The 21822-nt window shown below is 34.1% G+C and overlaps 1 long non-coding RNA gene across 2 annotated transcripts in view; it reads right to left on the bottom strand.

Annotated features, from left to right (window-relative positions):
• The window catches only part of LOC128169836 (uncharacterized), a 32519-nt gene extending 11630 nt beyond the window's left edge, over positions 1-20889 (bottom strand). Inside the window, exons 1-4 of one of the 2 annotated variants that reach the window (XR_008241608.1) lie at positions 20785-20889; positions 9408-9543; positions 6542-6589; positions 2433-2573 (exon numbers count right to left, since the gene is read on the bottom strand). This is a non-coding gene — a long non-coding RNA (uncharacterized LOC128169836). The remainder of the gene's footprint in view (positions 1-2432; positions 2574-6541; positions 6590-9407; positions 9544-20784) is intronic. The other variant, XR_008241609.1, reaches the window with a different exon arrangement.
• Between the last annotated feature and the right edge of the window lie 933 nt (positions 20890-21822).

Here is a 21822-nt window from a genome sequence, read left to right as displayed (position 1 = left end):
ACGGGTAATATACACCACACGTATGAGATAAAAAAAATATATCCCACAATATGGCATGCCAAAACAAATAGTGTGTTAAAATTTCAAGCATCTGCGATAAATAGTTGCTGAGAAATCTCTGACGGAAATTTGTTTGAAAATTTTGGCTAAAAATAAACAAAGTCTTCATTTAACAGGAAGTTGACACCCGATTGGTACAAAAATACATCCCACAATAAAGCATGCCTATACAAATACTGTGTAAAAATTTAAAGCACCTGCAATAAACAGTTGCTGAGAAATCTTTGACAAAAATTTGTTTGAAAATTTTGGTTAAAAAATAAGCTAAGTCGTCATTTAACAGGAAGTTGACGTCCGATTGATACAAAAATATATTCCACAAAATGGCATGCCAAAACATATCGTGTGTTAAAATTCTAAGCATTTGCGATAAATAGTTACTGAGAAATTTTGACGGAAATTTGTTTGAAAATTTTGGCTAAAAATAAACGAAGTACTCATTAAACAGGAAGTTGACGTCTGATTGGTACAAAAATACATCCCATCATTAAGCATGCCTATACAAATACTGTGTAAAAATTTCAAGCATCTGCGATAAACAGTTGCTGAGAAATCTTTGACAAAAATTTGTTTGAAAATTTTGGATAAAAAATAAGCAAAGTCGTCATTTAACAGGAAGTTGACGTCCGATTAGTACAAAAATATATCCCACGATATGGCATGCCTTAACAAACACTGTGTAAAAATTTCAAGCATCTGCGATAAATAGTTGCTGAGATAAATGCGACAGAAATTTTTGTTACGGATGGACAGACAGACAGACGGACGGATGGACAGACAGACGGACGGACACACAAGGGTAAAACAGTATACCCCCGCTCCTTCGGAGCGGGGGTATAATAAGGGATCATTCTTTGAATATTATGAGGTGATAATTTGGTCAGGGCATGATCAAATCTATCATAAAGCCCTTCGGGCCTAATTGGATTTGATCATGCCCAGACCGAAATTATCACCTCATAATACTCAAAGAATGATTCCTTAATATTCCTTGAATAATTTCGTCCATGTAATGACATGCTTAAATCTAGATGTAGGACAAATTCTGACTTTTGTCATATATATAATTAGGTTTTTTTTTACAGGAACGTGTTGAAGGTGAGGGACTGGATAGAAGAGGAATGCGTTGGTCAAAAGTGGATGTGGAGAATGTAGCTCCAGTTTTCCATGCTATGATGAAAGTGAACTGCGCCAACTTACGCTCGGGGTATATCAGCTGCGCATGGCCCTCTCCTATGCTCAGGAACACACTGACGCAGAAGGTGGATTTGAAATCCTCATCAATGACAAGATTCCTGGATTGTTATGCGCCAAATTTTAAAGCAGACATATATCCGAAAAACAGTACAGATGCTGGGTCAGTTTCTGTGATGGAGTGGTTGATGGATGGTTTTGCAAATGTAAAGCTGGCACCAGAGTTGTTGGGATGTGTGGCCATGTTACCAATGTTATCTAGTATCTCTCTTTTGGACAATATCAGAATTCACTAAAGGGGGTTCGAAACTGGACTGCATCACTGGAAGACGCCTCTAACATCCCTGCCATCATTCATGAATCGGACAGTGATGAAGATGAGAATTGTGTTGAAGAGTGAGAGAAGAAAGAGGAAAGTAAGAAAGAAGTTGTTTTGTGTACGAGAGCAGAGAGAGAGAGAGAGAGAGAGAGAGAGAGAGAGAGAGAATACATGGTTGGAATTGGTGTGCCTTTGATTTGAACTTTTGTTACCAGGGTAGTTGTCATTATTTGTGAATTTAAGTGCTACATGTATAATGTATTTGTTATTTAATTTCCTTGTTCAATAAACTTGTTTTCTTTATTTTAGTGTCTTTCTTTGATTTTTTTAATTTTGATAGAAACTAAAATCTCATCATTTTTTAATATTAGTATTTATAACAATGAAAAAAATCTTGAAAGAAAAAAATCAAGCGCAAAAAGGTCATATGCAATAAACGTATTAAGCCTAGTTAGTGGTTTTATGTTTTAGTTCAAATATACTTTTTTATAATCAAATATCCGTACCATAAAATATGAAATAAGATATTATTTTTACTGTAAATGACTTTAAATTCTAGCTTAATGCGCTTTGTCAGGCAAAAATCTGCATTCCTGCGATATGACAAAGGCAACTTAACATGCAATTTTCAGGGGTTCTTTGTAATTCATGGAATTCAAATCTATATTCTATAAAGTAGAGATGTCCATTAAACATCTGATGCATTTTCATCAAATTTCATAACTGTTTTGGATTTCAACCAAAACATTACCTAGTTATTCCTTGACAAAGTCACAAACCTAGAAAGATAATTATTCTGGTTTGAGACCAAATATGCCTCACAGTAAAATGACAAAGAATAATATTGTAATAATTTTACCTGCATCATAAAGAAAAATGCCTATCATGATGGATCAGATGGTTAGGGACTCTCTGTCAGCATCATAAAGGGACAAAATGACCTCATTGCCCTGGTGCCTCCACCTCCCAAGACAAAGGCAGCAAACAAATGAAAATCCTCCTAAGTGCACAAATGAGAGAAATTCAGTGTTACAACTCATGCATTATCGATACATCAATTTGGTATAGTACACAAATGCATTTTCAATTAAGGCAGTAACGTTAGCATTCGGCTTCATAGCTCCGGGCCTACCGCCCTAATTTTGTTCAGCAATGAGGGACCTCTTGAATAAAAGCTCATCAAATTGTTTCTCTCCCATTAAAATCTCATGATTTAAAGTCAGATTCGTTTTCCATCAAAATGGGTCTATATTTCAAAACTCCTATAATAAAATTAAACGTAATAATTTTTACAGTTTTGGAAAGGGTGTATATCAAACAATTTCAATTCTTTCCTTCAAATAACTTTGAATCTACACTTCCACACAAGTTTCAGCTTTCCTAGCTAATTAGCTTCCGAGAAGAAGATTTTTAAAGACATACTCTATATTTTCCTATGTTAAAATTCAACCCCCCAATAAGGCCCTACCCTACCCCTGGGGATCATGATTTTCACATCTTTGAATCTGTATTACCTGAAGATGCTTCCACACAAGTTTCAGCTTTCCTGAGTACTTAGTTTCTGAGAAGAAGATTTTTAAAGATTTAAAGGTTAACTCTATTATATTCGTATGTAAAATTGGAACCCCCCCCCCCCCCATTGTGGCCCTACTCTTGCCCCCAGGGATCATGATTTTCACAAGTTTGAATCAACACTACCTGAGGATGCTTTCACACAAGTTTCAGCTTTCCTGCCTTATTAGTTTCTGGGAAGAAGATTTTTAAAGATTTACTCTATATATTCCTATGTAAAATTCAACCCCCATTGTGGCCCCACCCTACCCCTAGGGGTCAAAATTTTCACAACTTCAAATCTACATTACCAGAGAATGCTTCCACATGTTTCAACTCTCCTAGCCAATTAGTTTCTGAGAAGATTTTTAAAGATTTACTCTATATATTCCTCTGTAAAAAATGACCCCCAACTGTGGCCCCATCCTTCCCCTGAGGGTCATGATTTTCATAACTTTGAATCTACTCTACCTGAGGATACTTCCACACAAGTTTCAATTTTCCTGGCGAAATGGTTCTTGAGAAGAAGATTTTTAAAAATTTTAAACAATTTTCAAATTTTTTTAATTAACTCCCCTTGAAAAATGGTGTGGTCCCTAATTTTCACAACTTTGCATATCCTTTGCCTAAGGATGCTTTCTGCCAAGTTTGTCAAAAATGCAAAAAGTTTAAGGACAGACAGACGACAGACAAAATGTGATCAGAGGAGCTCACTTGAGCTTTGAGCTCAGGTGAGCTGATAACAAAAACTAATAGTCATATTTTGACTATACACACAATGGTAAGAGAAGAGATGGTGGGTTAGGTGTGACCTGTGGATACATCTTTCATTGAAATTTCTGAGCAGATAAAATAAAACAAGTGAAAAGCTGTCAATGTGACAGCAAACCAGGTTTTCCTTTATGTGAACTATATCCATAATCCATGTCAACCCTGTATTGATAAACATTACCTACCGTATCCAGTGAAATGGAGTACCCAATTATGCAATATTTTGCCAAAAAATGACTAAGTTCAAAAGCTGGTATTTTTTTCATAAATTATCAGAAATCAAAACCTAGCAATATGCACACCCTCTGATATATGTACAATTGATCTGCAAATCTTGAAAACTGTAGGAGGAGTTATCCGTACAATGAGGGTACCACTTTTGCAGCCGCCCGCCCGTCAGCCCACCCACCCACCTGCATGCTATTTTCACTATTTTGATAACCAGATTTTTCCGTTGGAAAACCAAGTTAACAAATACATACCTCCCCCCCCCCCCCCCTTTCCCAGCCAAAACCCTTGCCTTACATGCAGAGGACAAGAAATATTAAATATTAAAGATGACATGAAATTTTTTTCCTAAGCATGCAGTTACAGACCCTGAAACGTGCTAATTCGTGCTAACCAGTTGCACGGTTCGGTTCGTTATGCTTTTTGAACGGTACGGTTCGCTTTGTGAACAGTATGGTTCATTTTGTGAACGGTACGGTACGCTTTGTGAACAGAACGGTTCGCTTCTTGCACTGTACGCTTTGTTAAAAATAGCTGCACGCTTTGTGAACAGTTTGTGCGCTTTATTTATGAGGTAGGCGTGGCCTAAACACTTTGATTTTTCTTGATAAAATTTTGCTTAGTTTTTGCTCGATCTACTTCAGCAAGGTGGTAATTATGACATATGATAATGATTTTTTTTGTTTATTATGTGATATATTACAAATGTATTTCAATCTTAGACTATTTAAAATCAGAACTTCCATCCGTTCCCCTGTTTTTGATACGTTTCGGGAAACATATACTCGGTGACAACCGAGAAGCAAAAGTAATTTCTATTTTTGATTAGTCTGTTATTATTTAATAATATTTAATTTTAGATAAATGTAATCATTAAGATAGATGTAAAGAACTGTTTGACTTTAATCCAACATATTTTTGTTAATTCAGTGAGTTGTCAATAATTTTACAAAGCATCTTAAGTTTTTATTTCTGTACATGTAATTGAAGTGAAGTCATTAAATATTTCTAATCAATTTAAAATTGCTTTGAAAAATTTGCCCCGACTTTATTACGATATTTCTTTAGTTTCCTTTATCGTGTCTTGATTCTCGGCTAGTTGTTAATTTTACAAGCATCTTTCTTTTTCTTTATTCATAATTCGTATGATCATTCTTTATTGCGTACTATTGTAGTACTACTGCCGATCAAATTCCCTTAGTGAATAGACGATGTAAAATTACACGCAGTTAATGATAAGATAAACAATGATTTTCAGATAATAAATCTTGTAATCAACTGTTATATAGTTTTTTGACACGAATTTTTATTCATTCAATACTCTATGATTTTCTGCACTTGTTCGTATACACAGATCATACCTTCAATTAACCCATCATCGCTTTTCTTATCTGAACTAAGATGGCGTGTATAATCAAAATATGACTATTTGTTTTTCCGTTAAACTATACATGTACATGTAACATATTTCTTACGATATGTACGCAACTGGATATACACAAGTCAATAGCATTTAATGGCGATATTTATATCTTACATATATTATATTATATATATTTCTGTTGAACAAGTGTCCGCTCTTCACTGTATGCATGCGATTTAATTAGCTGACGTTTTACAAATGCTGACTAACCTGTTTATATTTTATTTACCTTTTAACACACATACTAGTTGTACACAGGACACAGAAAAATATACCCGGTAATCAACAAATGAATGTTAAAAGTGTTAAATATATTAAGAATATATCTAGTAACAAAATTAATACGACAGCGAGGGAAAAAGACTCTGATCACCAGTACATGAGTAAGGTAATCATGAAGTTGGAAGGAAGTTATTGTTGAATAATTTCAAATAGGAACACTCTTTTTCATAGATATTTAAGAAAACAAAAAACAAGAACGTTTTCATTCGATTATTTTTTCTACCCATGTAGGAGGAGCCAAGTAGCACACGGCACATGGGTGATCTGTACTGTTATACTTAAACTGATTGACCGGCGATCCTGTGATAAAATCCCCCTCAAATGACCAATTATACAAACTTATAGCAAAATAATATAGTTTTTTTTACATCACACATATTAGATTGAAAATAAATCTCAAAAGAGCTGTTTTTGTGCTTACATCCACTTGCAAAATTCCATTCAACTATTTACAATGTAATTATTCTTTTTTTTGGTACATTAACGTACCCGGTAAATGATATTTTTATCGCAATTTAATAATTGTGAAAATCCCGCATGTATAGAGTCGCTGAATTGTTCTACGGATCCACGCGCCGTTAGTCTTACGTGTAGTTGTTTGTGTACATATCTACAGACAGTTCTTTTGATTTTTAGAGATTAAGAAAAGCGATGAAACTAACAAAGTAGAAGATATATTCAGACTCTACATACGATAGATTGTGATGAGTTACCTAACAGGTGTCCGTGGAAAGGAGTGAATACTGGCATCTCGTGTACACCTGTTAATAAAGCATCCAAATATACAGATTTAAATAAGACAATAACACCTGTTGTGTATAGAACCCAAGATGAAAGACGCTGTTGTGTTTCTGATCAGCTTCTGTACACTTAAACATGTATCGCACGTGTGATTTTTGTTCATGTGAAATCACGACGACATTACCAGCTATGCGGGAAATAAAGTTGAAAGTTATTTTATGGATTGCGTGTACTTTTTTTCGTTCAATGCTTGCATTTAATTTATTAAAATTTTGTACATGTATTTATCTATAATTTATCATATAAGAATGATTTTTTGGTTATTTATTGCTACATAAATAGCTGAAGTACAAATCACTCGAGTCACCGGAAATATGTGGTTGTCATTTACTACATGTACAGCACATCCACATATATTTGAAAACATTATATTAAATGTTTTCTTTTCTCATTTTTAATTGGTTTAAAGTTTAGTTGTAGATTAATTAACAAATCAAAAGGTGTTCTATCAAAAGGGTTTTTTCCGATAACAGAAAATAAGACGTTAAGGCAAGCTCCCGACATTTTAATCGGATTGTCAGTTACAACATCACGTCTGTGAAAACATTAACGTTGAAAGCACCGATAATTTTCTGTGTCCGAGTAACTTAAGTCAGCAATCTTTTTTTTCAATTTGAAAAGGATATAAAATTATATATTATAATATTTCAACCTTTTGTTTAGCCATAATGTACTTATTTCTAAACATACACCTTTTTTTTAATCTCTCTCTCTCTCTCTCTCTCTCCACTGAGAAGGTAAGGTCCAGTATGTGCGTGTACCCAGTGTTTCAAACATTTCATAAAAATAATCAAAATAGTATAACCACGAATTGTCTGAACATTAAAAGTTTACAATGTTAAGGAAATCGGCAATGCAAGTGTTGTCGAAAACCAAAGAAATGATAACGGTCTTAGAAAGGAAATTAAATTAATATATTTCGTAACTGTTTTAATGTGAATAACAGTTTTAAATCTTAGTATGTGTTATTTAATCCCATATTAAAAAATCTAACAAAATATTGAACTTAACTGGTCAGCAATAATCTCCATCTGTATTTATCGAAAAACATTAGGTCAATAAGCCATATATGGAAGTTGCACGCTTATTGCACGGTACGGTATGCTTTTTGTCTGTCTGGAGGCGGGTCTTGCATAAATTATCTTGCACGCTTTTTGCACGGTACAGTTTGTTTTGTGAACGGTACGGTTCGTTTCTTGCATGGAACGGTACAGTTTGTTTTAGAGGTGTAGTAGCAGGTTTTATGGTCGGTAGTTTTTATTCCGTGTTCTGTGTCTGTAGAGATGAAGATTTTTAAACTTTACATTGTTTGTGCATTAACACTATATGCCCCCACAACCTGAACCCATGACCCAAGGCAATGAATTTCACAATTTAGGTAGAGGAGTTTGTGGACATCATAACGATGCATGCAGTTTTTTTCTCACATGTGTGGGAGTAGAGAAGAAGATTAATGAAAATTTTGCTTTTTTTGCATATGTTGCCCCGCCTGTGACGCCCTGGGGGTGGTAGATCCATGAATTTCACAATTTTGATTCCTCTTACCATAGAGAAACTTCACATCAAAAATGGTAGCAATTGGCCTTGTAGTTTTCATGAGGAAGTTAAAAATGTAAAATTGTTACCGCACAACACACAATGCACAGACGCATGACGACGGATGAAGACCAATTGCAATAGGTCACCTGTGTGACTTTGGTGACCTAAAAAATGTTTTGAGTGGTCTGATATGACCTTGACCCTTGACCTTCAAACTTCATTCAAGATCACTGCACACCCTCTAGCCATAGAAACTCTATGGGTGAAGTATGAGTCAGATTGGACCACGGAGATAGAAGATATGCCCTGGACAGGGATTTTATATATAATTTAGCCATGACCTTAGCCTTAGACCTAGAAACATGTTTCAAGGTCATTATACTCTTTATCCAAGGGCACTCTGTGGGTGAGGTATGAGCCAGATTAGACCATGGGGAGAGAAGATATGATCCGGACAATGATTTTGTATATACTTCTGCTTTGTTATTTACCTTTGACTTAGAAACACAGTTCAAAGTCACTGCACACCTTTTCCCAAAGACATTTTGTGGGTGGAGTATGAGCCAGATTGGGCCAAGGGGAATGAAGATATGCCCCGGATAAGTGATCACAGACACACAGACGGATGGAGGGATTGACAGACAGACTAATCACTATAGGGCGCCTGCGGAGAACTGTAAAGATTATTCACAAAACATATCAAATGTAGACCTAATTCAGGCATTTTTAACTGTCCACAGTTTGGGGTATATTAATTAACATTTAAAATATTTTTGTCGGACTGTGTTTTGCCAGTTTAGCTACTGATTTGAAATACCAAAAAGTGACCCACAATATACTTAAGCAGTGATGTCATTAAAACTACTGTCAAAGTCGCTCCTTTAAAAATTGAAATATTTGTGACAAAGATCTGTCCCCTTATATAATCCCTTTCTGCGGATACCAAACAACTAGTTATAAACAAGCATTTTACAACCAAGTTGTAAAAAGAGAGTACACCAACAACAAATTATAAAATCATTAACATGGTTATTGCTCTGATAAAACACAGCTAAAATTCCAGGTAACACCTTGAATTGAGAGCAGACTATAATTGCTATCACATCACAAATCTCACCTATTTTTCTATACCTACTTTCCAAATGTGCACACCCACCCATGTAAAATGTAACAATTTCATATACAAGGGAGTTAAATTATTATTAAATTGATTTCAAACAATGACCTTGATTTTCTTACCTGTCTCAGATGTACAAAACAAAGTGGACAGAGGTGATTGGTAGATATATGGGTATAAAAGTCTCAAATTTCACCGTTGATGACAAGACAGCATTGTTTATTTGTCACTGTTGATCTTTATCAAAGGAGACTACTCCTGAAACAAGCAAAAAATTGCAGTCTAAATAAAAGTTACATGTTTCTCTTAAAGTCTCACACAAAAATATAAATTGACTATGTGTTACAGTATCTCCAACATTAATTTTTAAAATGTGCTTCTCATGTTCCTGCTGTGTATAAAGTTCATCAATGACATATCGTGCATGTATATTATTCTATCATGGGTAAATCCTATCAGGTTAATAGTTAAATCAATTTTAATTACAAGTTTTTCCATTTTATTCTATCAAGTTAATCATCTCTTGCCTTTTTATCGCAATTCTAGCAGAGGTGTGTACACGCTGCGACTGATGGACTGATGTGTTGAGTGAAGACACAATGCTGTCATTTACATAAGTATCAGGACTACAAAAACTATATCACTGCAATAATTGACTAAGAGTTCTCACAATAATCGCTTCTTGTTTTTTATGGTGTTAACAATTGTCAAAAACAAAGTTTGAACAGGTTCTTCATTTCATTTTTCAGCATAATGGTTCATCGATAAATTCAATCATTTTTGTGGATTAATTTAAGTTGAGAAAGTATTTATTTTGTTGTAGCCTTTTTCAAAGAATTTACAACTGATACTGACAATAACTAGAGGTAATGTGAGCAAGCTCACAATTGATACCCCCCACTAAGAACAAATCATAATTCATGTATTTTTTCTATTATAGAAAATATTGGATGAATCTATTTCACCGTCCATTGTCTATAAATAACAAGTACTCTATTTTTTAAACTGCTAATGCTAATATGAGTACAGAAACCAATTTCTATTCTTTAAATTCCATTTTATTTCAAGTTAACCGTTAATGCATGAGGACATTTGCATCCTTTTGTTAACAAACATGACCGGAATCAACGAAAATCCACATGTCAAGCAGCCATTTAATATAAACATTTTGAATTATTGGTATACTGAGCCCGATTTTTGTTCGAAATGTTTTTTCCACACACTTTTTTTTTTCCAAATAAAAAAATATGAGGAAGGCCAGTTTAAGAGACACGGGGATGAGAATCTTAAAAATAATTTTATGTGGCCTGAGACAAGTATTTTAACTTCTAATTATTTCCATTAATATAAGACATAACACAGACAAAAATTAAGCATTTTTTAAACAATGACTTTGAACTCTCTCAATTGACCTTTGGTCCAGGTCATGATACACCCTCAGGTTATAAGCAATCTTTATGTGAATTAAGAACTTCCAATATTTGTCCATAAGAAAGAAATGGACCGAACACGAATTTTGCACTTTTTCTGCCAGTGACCTTGACCTTGCCTGAAGGACCTTAGGTCACGGTCATGACACACCCTTATGTCAGAAGCAATCTTTGTGTCAAGTAAGAACTTCCAATGTTTCACCATTAGAAAGATATGGACCGAACACGAATTTTGCACTTTTTCTGCCAGTGACCTTGCCCTTGCCCAAATGACCTTGGGTCAAGGTCATGACACACCCTTAGGTCATAAGCAATCTTTGTGTGAAGTAAGAATTTCAAATGTTTCTCCATAAGAAAGATATGGACCGGACTCGAATTTTGCAGAGACAGACGAGGTGCTTCCTATATACCCCTGAAACCTTGTTTGCGGGGGGTGTAAAAATAACAAATTGCATTTTTATCCACTTCTATTAATCAATGGCCCACTTCTCTCACAATGGTGCATTAGTTTATTTTCAAACATACACAAAACTTTTACGGCACAAACATGCTCAATTTTGGACTGGATTGTGATTACCGTATTTTCACGACGAATCGTCGATGCAGACGACTAGTCAAATTGCTCATTTTTAGCCAAAATTTTAACAAAATCCTACAATAAGTCAATTCAGATGACACGTCGATCTTATCACTTCAAAATGGCGTATAAAACTGCAGTAACATTATCAGTGTATGATGCCATGATGTCCCTGATATTGATACCAATTATTATTAATGATTAACATTTAAACAATTTTACTTTATACTTATGCATCATATTTTCAAATACCGGCAACATATACAAAGTCGCTTGCATTGTAAACAATTCCCGATATCACGTGCCATCATGTGCAAAACTAAACTTACTTTGACAGAAATATTTTATTCCCATGTATTAAAATCATCACCCACTCTGACCATCGCCAGTGTATTCGCCATTACGTAACCAGCCACCTGTTGACTCGGCGCGTGGTCAATGTTTGTTTAACAATTTCCGGTGTCAGAGGCATGCACCTGTCTTGTGTCGGACTTCAAAGGGGGTACTCAAGTGCAGAAAGCTTAGCAATTACTATGATTTGATGAAACTTGTTTACTTTGTATCCAGTAATGCAGTTACATGCTATAGTTTTACATAGACACTGTTAGAAATAGATCGATCATTTGTACGACTTGAAAATGACGATATATACGACATACATACGTTTCTTCACAATGTTTATTTAAACAATAATAAAATGGTTTGACTATAATAAATCAATTAAACCATTTCGTTTGATGTTGTTTTGGTTTATATCTGCAAACATTATTACTTTTAATTAAGCACTAAGCTCGGTTGCCATCCTTCTCTACGTATGATGATCTTCAACTTTATGAAATTCTTTAAGAAGTGGCAAATAATATTTAATACCGCCCATGTAAATCATGCCGTCCTTTTTAAGTAGAATTGTAAGAACTTAATATCGCTTGGGTCATGTTCCAATCACGAAATTACAGTAATTACGCTTGGGTTATAAAATTATCATTAAACATTGATGGTTATTTGGGAAAATGGCGGCCGTCAATTTTCATCGTCTGTGCTATGCTCCGATCACAAAATTAAAGAAATTGCGCATGGGTTATGAAATTATCAAGAAACATCGATAGTTTTGAGGGAAATAGCGGCCGTTGATTTCGCCATTCTTTTTGTGCGTGTTATACATAGGACCTGCTGTTTTTTCGCCATTTTTTGGTCAACTTTGGGGGTGCGTATTATACACGAGTGCGTATTATACACGAGACCTTACGGTAACAATAATCAAAGAATTGGACAATAATTAATCAATGAACTATAATCACTCTTATAACTGTACTCTTTATATACACAGGGAGTGAAATTGCCGTATAGATGTCAGCCTTAGCAAGATTATTAGCACAACCGGGATCAGCCTACCGTATAAACAATAGAGTTGATAATTGCCGATAACGTATTTCAAGATTGATTTCGACCATAAAATATTTCTTATTTATACTTTCCACTAAGAACTCTTTACTAATAAAATACTAAAACTTTAAAACATTCCCCGGACCTACTGCAATATTTTTTTCCATTCAAGTTTGGTTTCAATTTTACTGTGCAATATTATCTTCCCACTATAGTGATATATGGAATCATGTGACAATGTGTTTATAAAAACGGAACGGTAAAACTTTTAATTGATTAAAGACAATGCACCATTGTTTAATAACTGTTATTAATATGTATTCTAGTGTTAACAGATGAGTGAAAATGATAATGATTAAAGATGAACATTGAATTCAACAACGTAATTTTCAATAACACAGCCAGCTCAAGATGATTAAAACCAAGATTTTTAATACTATTTTCTGACCTCAAGCCTTAGACAAGTCGATCAAGACGATTAGTCGAGTGTTCTGCTTAAGAGAAAAAAATATGCTCAAACATGCTACTCAACCTAAGATTGTAAAATTCAGATGCAGATCGAGTTGCCAATTTAAAAATTAACATGACTGTTTTTTTTGCGGAGCTGGTGATGATGTTTCAAAGATTTTCAATACACAATTATTATAAGTTAATATGTGAGGACATATGCTGAAAAACATCTACTGTTTCAAAGATTTTCAAAACTGGGACAATTATTGTAAGTTAATTAGTGAAGACATATGCTGAAAAAAATCTACTGGATTTCACAGCATGTCAATCCGAATTTTTCTGTCATTTTGCAGCAAGCTTTTTGTGATACAAGTTACAACTCATGAGATAATCTGCATATGGCACATTTTGAACAGTTACTTATATTCATTTAATAGTTTAACAGTTTATGATTGTTTCCATTCCAAATTAATTCTTCCAACCCATTTACTTAAACACCTTGACTCACGGTTGAAACCCAAATAAACAAGCATTCTGAGAGTATTGCATAAGCAATAATCGGTTTGTAGAAATTTGTGAAAAACAATGCACTGTTATGCAGAATATCATTTCTAACCAACTTCTGTACCCCGATTCAACAGACCAACCCGATAACATACCCGATTGTAATAATACAAACAAGAGGCCCATGGGCCACATCGCTCACCTGAGGAACAATAGGTATGATAAAATCAGCTTAATGGAATCATAATACAAACAATCTGGACAATGTACAATAATACATGTAGATCCTGTATACCGTATATACTCGCCTATAAGTCAGATTTTTGGGAGTAGAAAATTGAGTGAAAAGTGGGGGTCCGACTTATAGGTGAGACATAGTAAACACATTTTTACAAGAGAGAAGTAAGTTATATTTCTTTTTAAATAATAAACAGATAAATGCAGTGAACTTAAAAAGAAAATTCAAGCAGTCTGTTTTTCACACCTAAGGTGATAATAGATATAGGGGTCATGTCATCTAAAACAACACAAGCTAACACCCCAGTTTAAGGGGCTTATTACCAACCTAATCAGTCAGTAAGGAAATAAATCACTATCATCAAATTTTCAATCTATTTAAATACCTTTTGAAGCTATTACCAACTTGTAATTAGTGTTATAAAAAATAATGGCATTTAAATCAAAAGTTATTAACATCAAAGACCCATGATAGAAATAGTCAAGAAGCAATTATGGGGTGAAAAAAGGACAATTTTTTTTAGAACTCAAAACATGTATGATAAAATGTGGTATTTTATTGAGAGTATTTGTACATCAATTGTCCTGAAAAAGTAACCCGACTTATAAGGGAGTCAACAGCAAAATCTTCAAATTAAAGCTGGAAAAAGGCAACCGACTTATAGGCGAACCATACTTATAGGCGAGTATATACGGTAACTAAAATCCATTTTTCCCCCTGGATATTCTTATGTTTATAATCATTAGTCCCTTTTCTAACAGGATGATTTTATAGTCATATCACATGTTGAGTATTGCAGTTCTCAAAAAGATCTTAACAATTGTTTATATATGGGATATTTAGCTACATCAAACTCTGAACCTTCTTGTGAGGCCGAAGAATTGTCCTGGAGCCAAAGTCTTAACAATTATAAAGAATCATCTGGCTGATTAGTTTCTGAGAAGAAGATTTTTAAAGATTTACTCTATATATTCCTATGTAAAACTTTAACACCCCCCCCCCCCCAATGTGGCCTCATCCTACCCCAGCGATCATGATTTTCACAACTTTGAATCTACACTACCTGAGGATACTTCCACACAAGTTTCAGCTTTCCTGGCTGATTAGGTTCTGAGAAGAAGATTTTTAAAGATTTACTATATATATTCCTATGTAAAACTTCGACCCCCCATTGTGGCCCCACCCTACCCCCAGGGTCATGATTTTCACAACTTTGAATCTACACTACCTGAGGATACTTCCACACAAGTTTCAGCTTTCCTGGCTGATTAGGTTCTGAGAAGAAGATTTTTAAAGATTTACTCTATATATTCCTATGTAAAACTTCGACCCCCCATTGTGGCCCCACCCTACCCCCAGGGTCATGATTTTCACAACTTTGAATTTACACTACCTGAGGATGCTTCCAAACAAGTTTCAGCTTTCCTGGCTGATTAGTTTCTGAGAAGAAGATTTTTAAAGATTTACTCTATATATTCCTATGTAAAACTTCGACCCCCCCATTGTGGCCCCACCCTACCCCCGGGGGTCATGATTTTCACAACTTTGAATCTACACTACCTGAGGATGCTTCCACACAAGTTTCAGCTTTCCTGGCTTTCTGGTATTTGAGAAAAAGATTTTTGAAAAATTCTCAAAAATTTTCATTAATTTCTAATTATCTCCCCTTGAAAACGGGTGTGGTCCTTAATTTTCACAACTTTGAATTCCCTTTGCCTAAGGATGATTTGTGCCAAGTTTGGTTGAAACTGGCACAGTAGTTCTTGAGAAGATGTTGAAAATGTGAAAAGTTTACGGACAGACAGACAGATAGACAGACGGACAACAGACAAAATGTGATCAGAATAGCTCACTTGAGCTTTCAGCTCAGGTGAGCTAAAAACCCTGTCGATTTAATTTACAACACAATGCTTGACAATATTTTACAGAACTTATTTGTTTGTTAAAAACAATTCAAGGAATGGTCCAAGTAATGCACGAAATTATTACTGACTACATACTTTCCTCGTTTATTCAATACACACCGAATCTGATAATGAACCCGAACATTTAAAATTGGAATATAAAAAATTAATGTTCTCGAAAAAATGTCAACTAAATGCTACAAAAGTGTAAACTTGATCTGTAGTTTGACATTTTGAAGCTGTTCAGCAAATTTCATATTATTCCGCAAACGTATAAAGAAAAAAAGTGTGAAAACTGAAGTTGGACAGACGGACGGACCGTTACCTGATAATTTTGCTGTTTTCTCTTCCTTTACGATCAAGGACTTGTAATTTTAGAATTAAAGATCTAAAATGTTGAGTTTTTTCATTCAGCAAAATGTTTGCAAGAAAAAATATTTTACCATTACAGTGAGTCATGAATTCAGGGTCACATCAGGCGTGTAAAGCATTATGAGCAAAGCGTGCAAGAATCATGTGAAATGTTTCATCAGAATTCATTCCGAACCTTAGGCTGCTACGCGCGACTATTGTCGAGCCGAAATTTCAGGTCCCCCACTGCTACGCGCAACTATTGTCGTTTTTCCGAGAGCGAGTTATCTAAGGTTTCCCCAAGCCTCGCTTTGAACAAAAACACGATGGCTGTTGTTAGGAATGAAATTTGATTGGTCAATTGATGTTTTCGGAAGGTTTCTAAAGTTTTCCAGAGTTTAAAATAAATGCTATAGAGCGGTAAACTTCCGAGAAATGGACTTTGTGCCAAGAAATGACCGAGAATTTGATGCCGATCTCGAGGTAGGCTGGTCGCGTGTTGGTCCACCACCATGGAATATCCCATTCACCAGAGAGGAAAAATTAAACGCTAAAATGGAGGATTACGAACCTTTATCGTTTCTAAATTATTTCTTAATGATATGTTTATGGAAATTCTTGTTTAATTGATCAACATCTTTACCGAGATACGTGTGCAGTCCGAGAATGTGAATAAGACCAACATTAAAAAACATTGATAAACTGTTTGATGTATTTCTTTATTTTTCAGTTATTTTGACCTATCAATTGTTTACCTGATGTTCAAAAATGATATGAATAAAAATGAATCCCACAATGTATGACTTATTGATATACTAAGGAACTTATACAGTCATTTGGGTGACAATTGAAGAATGGAACAATAAAACGCATTGATTTTAATTGATTTTCACATTTGAACGTACCTAGATTGATAAATACAAGTTAAATGAGGAAGATGAGCATTGCATTGAAATCTTCAACATTTTCTCTTGCACTTAAATATAAGTTTGGTAACTGTAGCATAAATAGTTGCTGAGATATATTATTTTAAAACTCGATGGTCAATTACCATTAATTGTGATTAATTAATTCAGCAGTGGCGGCCATCTTGGCGAAAATTAATGCAGCAGCCTAAGGGTTAAACTTTTAGAAAATTATATACATTATCATCTTTTGAAGAGACAGTACAGCTGAAAACACATGTGTGAATAACTTCAGATTTACCCATTGAATCGTTAGGAAATAAGAAATAACATTGATAGTAACAGTTGAAATACATAAAAATCCCTTTCACATACCTAAATAATGTAACTATGAGCTTCCAGTATTTTAAGGGTCGTACAAACTGGAATAATCTTATATCATTCATTTGTGCTACGTGTGGATTTTTGATTGACAGTATAATTGACACATGCTGAAAACTACAAGATCTTTGCCCGACTGCACAGTCATCATGGTATACGAGGTAAAAGGAACTCTCTAAATGGAACACATCATTACTTTCTTCATAAATTATTAATGGCCGGTTTACCAATTTTGGTTCATTTTAAAATGAACAGACAAAAATCAGGGGTTCAAAATTCCTCAAGCCCAACGTCCCGGACTAACAAATTCCAGATCAGGACTCGGCATTTAGAATCGCCGAAGTCCAGGGACTTGGCATTGTGTCTTGCTTATCTTTTTTTAAATTAAAAAAAAAGTTCGTAATTATAAATTTAAATTAAAAATAAATCAAATTCCATCATGAATTTAATAAAAATGTGTTATTTTTTTGCCTCTATGAACACATAAGCATTACAAACATTTCGAAAATACAATCCTCATTTTATTTTCTGTTGCGGTATGACCTGCTTTTACACATTTACTCATGTTTCTCCCCTATGACAAACGGCAGTAAGTTTGTTGAATTTTGGATTTACAAGCAGTACTATACGCAAAGGAATGACAAATGAAAGACCCTGTGAGGAACATGAAGCCGGGGGTGACTTGAGGTGTGATAAAAATAATAATTCCTCAGACAAAACTTATGAAAAGAAGAGAATTCACGAATTCCAAAAGCAACTGGCGTGACGATAGGCCTTGGCTTAAATACAATGATATAAAATGTATAAAATAAAACATTATTTTAAACGCAACAAATTAAAATAAATTATCACATTAGTTTTAGCGATGTTTAGGTTGATATAATTTTATCTATCAATCATGACAATGTGGACTTGGGAATTTCTTCCTCAGACTCGCCTAAAATTTACTCTTTAAGTCCTAGACTTGACCATCATAAAAAAATTGTTGAACCCCTGTAAATATGTCAAATAACCCCTCAAGGGGCCTCACTTACAAAAAGGAATTTAGGTTGCAGCAACTCCTATCAGAAACACGCGAAATACAATAAACGTGTACAAGCAATTTAACTCGGAAATCCTTATGCATTATACTCATTAAAAGAAGTTGTTGGTAAATATGGCGTTATGTATACAAATTAGTGTTAAATCTAAAGCGAACTAGCGTGGCGCGGCGCCATGCCCCATTTTATCAGCGCCATGCCCTTTTAATAGTAAATAAAAGTGATGCCCTTTTTATTGAAAGTAAATTTAATTCAAAACCACCATTGCCCTAGCCTCTGTTTTGATTGCAAAGTTAAACCAACACTCGCTGGACTTCACGCACGGGTGACCTGAGACAAAAGACGATACAGGTAAACTAGAGAGGCCCAAGCTGAGGGGGTATACACAGCTGCCCTTAATGGGCGATTTGACACCTTATTACTGGTACAATAATTTGATAAATAACAACTGAACTATCTCCTTGAAATTAGTAGGCTAATTGTACAAGCTAGCTTATAATCATTGAGACATCGTAAGGTTATCTATACTCTGTCCCCGAGATTTTGCTTCAACCACTTTTTGCTTGATATTTCAATAATAGTAAATACCTTTGTGCTCAAACTATGTTTATCCACTATTATGAAAAAAGTCCAGAATATCTGTTTTGAAACGCCCCCTCTAACGCTTCAGGTTTCAATACACATCCAAAAATTGAAAGTCTAACGAGATTTTGCATTGCATCAGCCATTAATAAGCCCGGATGACAATGTTAAAAAATTGTGCGATATATTCCGAGTGTATTCCGAATGGAGAAAAGATGTAAACAATTGTTTTCGTTCCTGTGAAATTTTATGAGTGAAAAGGGATAATTGTTCAATGAAGATATCTTGGATATATTCCCTTTCATTTATTTCAATGGAATTTCTTTCACATGTATATGTATTTTTTTTTTAAAAATCATCAAAAAGTGATGGAAGCAATAACTTGGGACAGACTATATATAGAATTTTTAATGCATTATACTTTAAAACTAGTCAGACCAATGCCATGACTGTTCTAAGGGATATAAATGAATGTAAATCAATTTAAGAAAGAAAAAAAAAGATTGATTCAGAAAATAAAATATTGAAAAAGACTTTTGTGAATGCAAAAGCAAATCATTTATTGTTCAGTTATCTTGTTTCATTACAGATCTCGAGGTAACACTTGATTACGATGCAAAATTTTCCTTATAATACGCTTGTTTCAAGGATTAATGATTTATAATATTACCGTAGAAAAAGGTGCCCCTTTCAAGGTTTTATAATATTAACCGCGGAGAAAAGTGCCCTTTATACCATTATTTAACATGCCCTTTTCAAATCGTAGATTTAACACTACAAATGTTGGGTCCAAAACATTCAATATGTAAAATGAAATTAGATATGCAAAATTTAAATACAATTACCAGAATACCCAAACATCAAGTTAATATGTAAAGTCAAAAAATGTACCAAATCAGTGATTATCAAAACTACCTATTTTTTGACGAAATGCATGACTAAGGCACTGCAAACTTTACTCTATAAATTATGGGGAGTTTTTTCACCTTATCGCAAGAGTGCCCAGGGAAAATGGATAATTTCACACAACAATATGTAAAGCTGCTAAAAACGTCATAATCCATGTAACGGAAAAAAGTTAAAATATTTTGTTTTAAAATTAAGAAAAAAATCTTGCTTTACTTTAAGCATTAATTGTTTATTCTTTAGTGTTTATTATGTTGAATCAAAAATAGGTTGACAGTATGAAAATTTATTTCAATCTCCGTAATCTACCGAGTTCATCCAGGAAAATCCTGAGCTCTTGGGCTCAATTGTACATGTGTATCCAATCTCCCAGACTTACCAATTTATTTAAAAATGATGATTTCTTGATGAATGAAAAGTGATCATTAGATAGGATAACTGCATATAATATTATACATATTATAATTGTGTAAATAAACTGTAAAGTAGATGAACTTGAGTCTCATTTAAAGATGTGAAAATCCATGTATGATCAAACAGTCAAATTATAGGAAATACAATGTAAGGATAAACTGCATTTAACAGTTAACCCAGGGATTTATCAGTACCTTCTCAGGAGCCGAAATTCGGCCCAATTTTCAAATAAAAATAGAATCATTTTTTTTCCCCAATTTAGCAGTATTTTCCCCGAATATGTATCACACTGCATGTGAACCGGCGCGGTGGCGTCATAAAATCAACTTGAAGATCTATGATGCAAAATTCGGTCGAGAAATAAAACCTTATGAAGCAAACCTAGCCAAAATAAATAATAGCGTGGATGGTAGTGCATATGAAATACTTATTACCTTTAAGGCCACAGCTTAGATCATTTTTCGATTCAATATAATAGTTCTATATTCGATGACAACATTGTTCAGCTTCCCCGCCATCATGGCCATCACGGATTTCTTGTTGACTTCCGGTTTACAAACCCGATCTAATTACATATAATTTTATGATGTGTCGAAAGTCTTTATTTGCTGGTACGCGTGATACAGAATATTCCTTTTTTTAGAAATTTTAGAACATTTTAGAAAGCTTTTAAAATTATCCAAACATTAAATTTCTCTCTATATTTGGGACCTCTCTCTCTCTCTCTCTCTCTCTCTCTCTCTCTCTCTCTCTCTCTCTCAAATATAAAGATATATTGATACATTTAATAACGTTATGTGTTTCATATTTGGCTTAGATTTGTGTGAGTGGGGTGTGTGTTTTTTTTTTTTTTTTTTTTTTGGGGGGGGGGTAATTTTTTGTTTGTTTTTTTAGGATGTGCATGGTTTTATTAATAAAAAAATACCAAAAAAAATTCGCTTTAGTGCAGGTGTTGCATACAATTTTCTCAGATCGGATGGATGTAGGTTAGGGGACTGTGGTGATGACTTTTTTCTCCAATGTAATTTTTAAATTATTTTCTTTTGCAAAGTTATTGTAATTTAATTACTTTTAAAAATCATATAAATCACACTGACAGTACATGTAATGTCAATGGTAACAACCTCTAACAACAACAACATTACAAGAATTAAATTACATTTATATTGCATTAAATTTACAATTACATTACAACAATTAGAATTACAACAACCAGTATTTGTTGATTTTTTTAAATTTATTACTTTCCAAAGAAATTGACCCCATCCCGAATTTCTGTCATTTGACTACTACATGTAACCAATATTTTTCTTTCATTATTATATATCATTAATTTTTTTATAGCATACGATTCTGTTACAAAATATAACAAAGTTTTTGATAAACGCAGACTGGAAAGTTTGATTAGATTCCACAGTTTCTGTTATCTATATGTATTTCTATCACAAGCGGCATCTCTCTCTCTATCTCTC

Source organism: Crassostrea angulata, unplaced genomic scaffold (genome assembly GCF_025612915.1).
Source record: "Crassostrea angulata isolate pt1a10 unplaced genomic scaffold, ASM2561291v2 HiC_scaffold_230, whole genome shotgun sequence".
Lineage (NCBI taxonomy): Eukaryota > Metazoa > Mollusca > Bivalvia > Ostreida > Ostreidae > Magallana > Magallana angulata.
The sequence above is the reverse complement of the archived record's forward strand: the minus strand, read 5'-3'. Positions and strand labels throughout refer to the sequence as shown.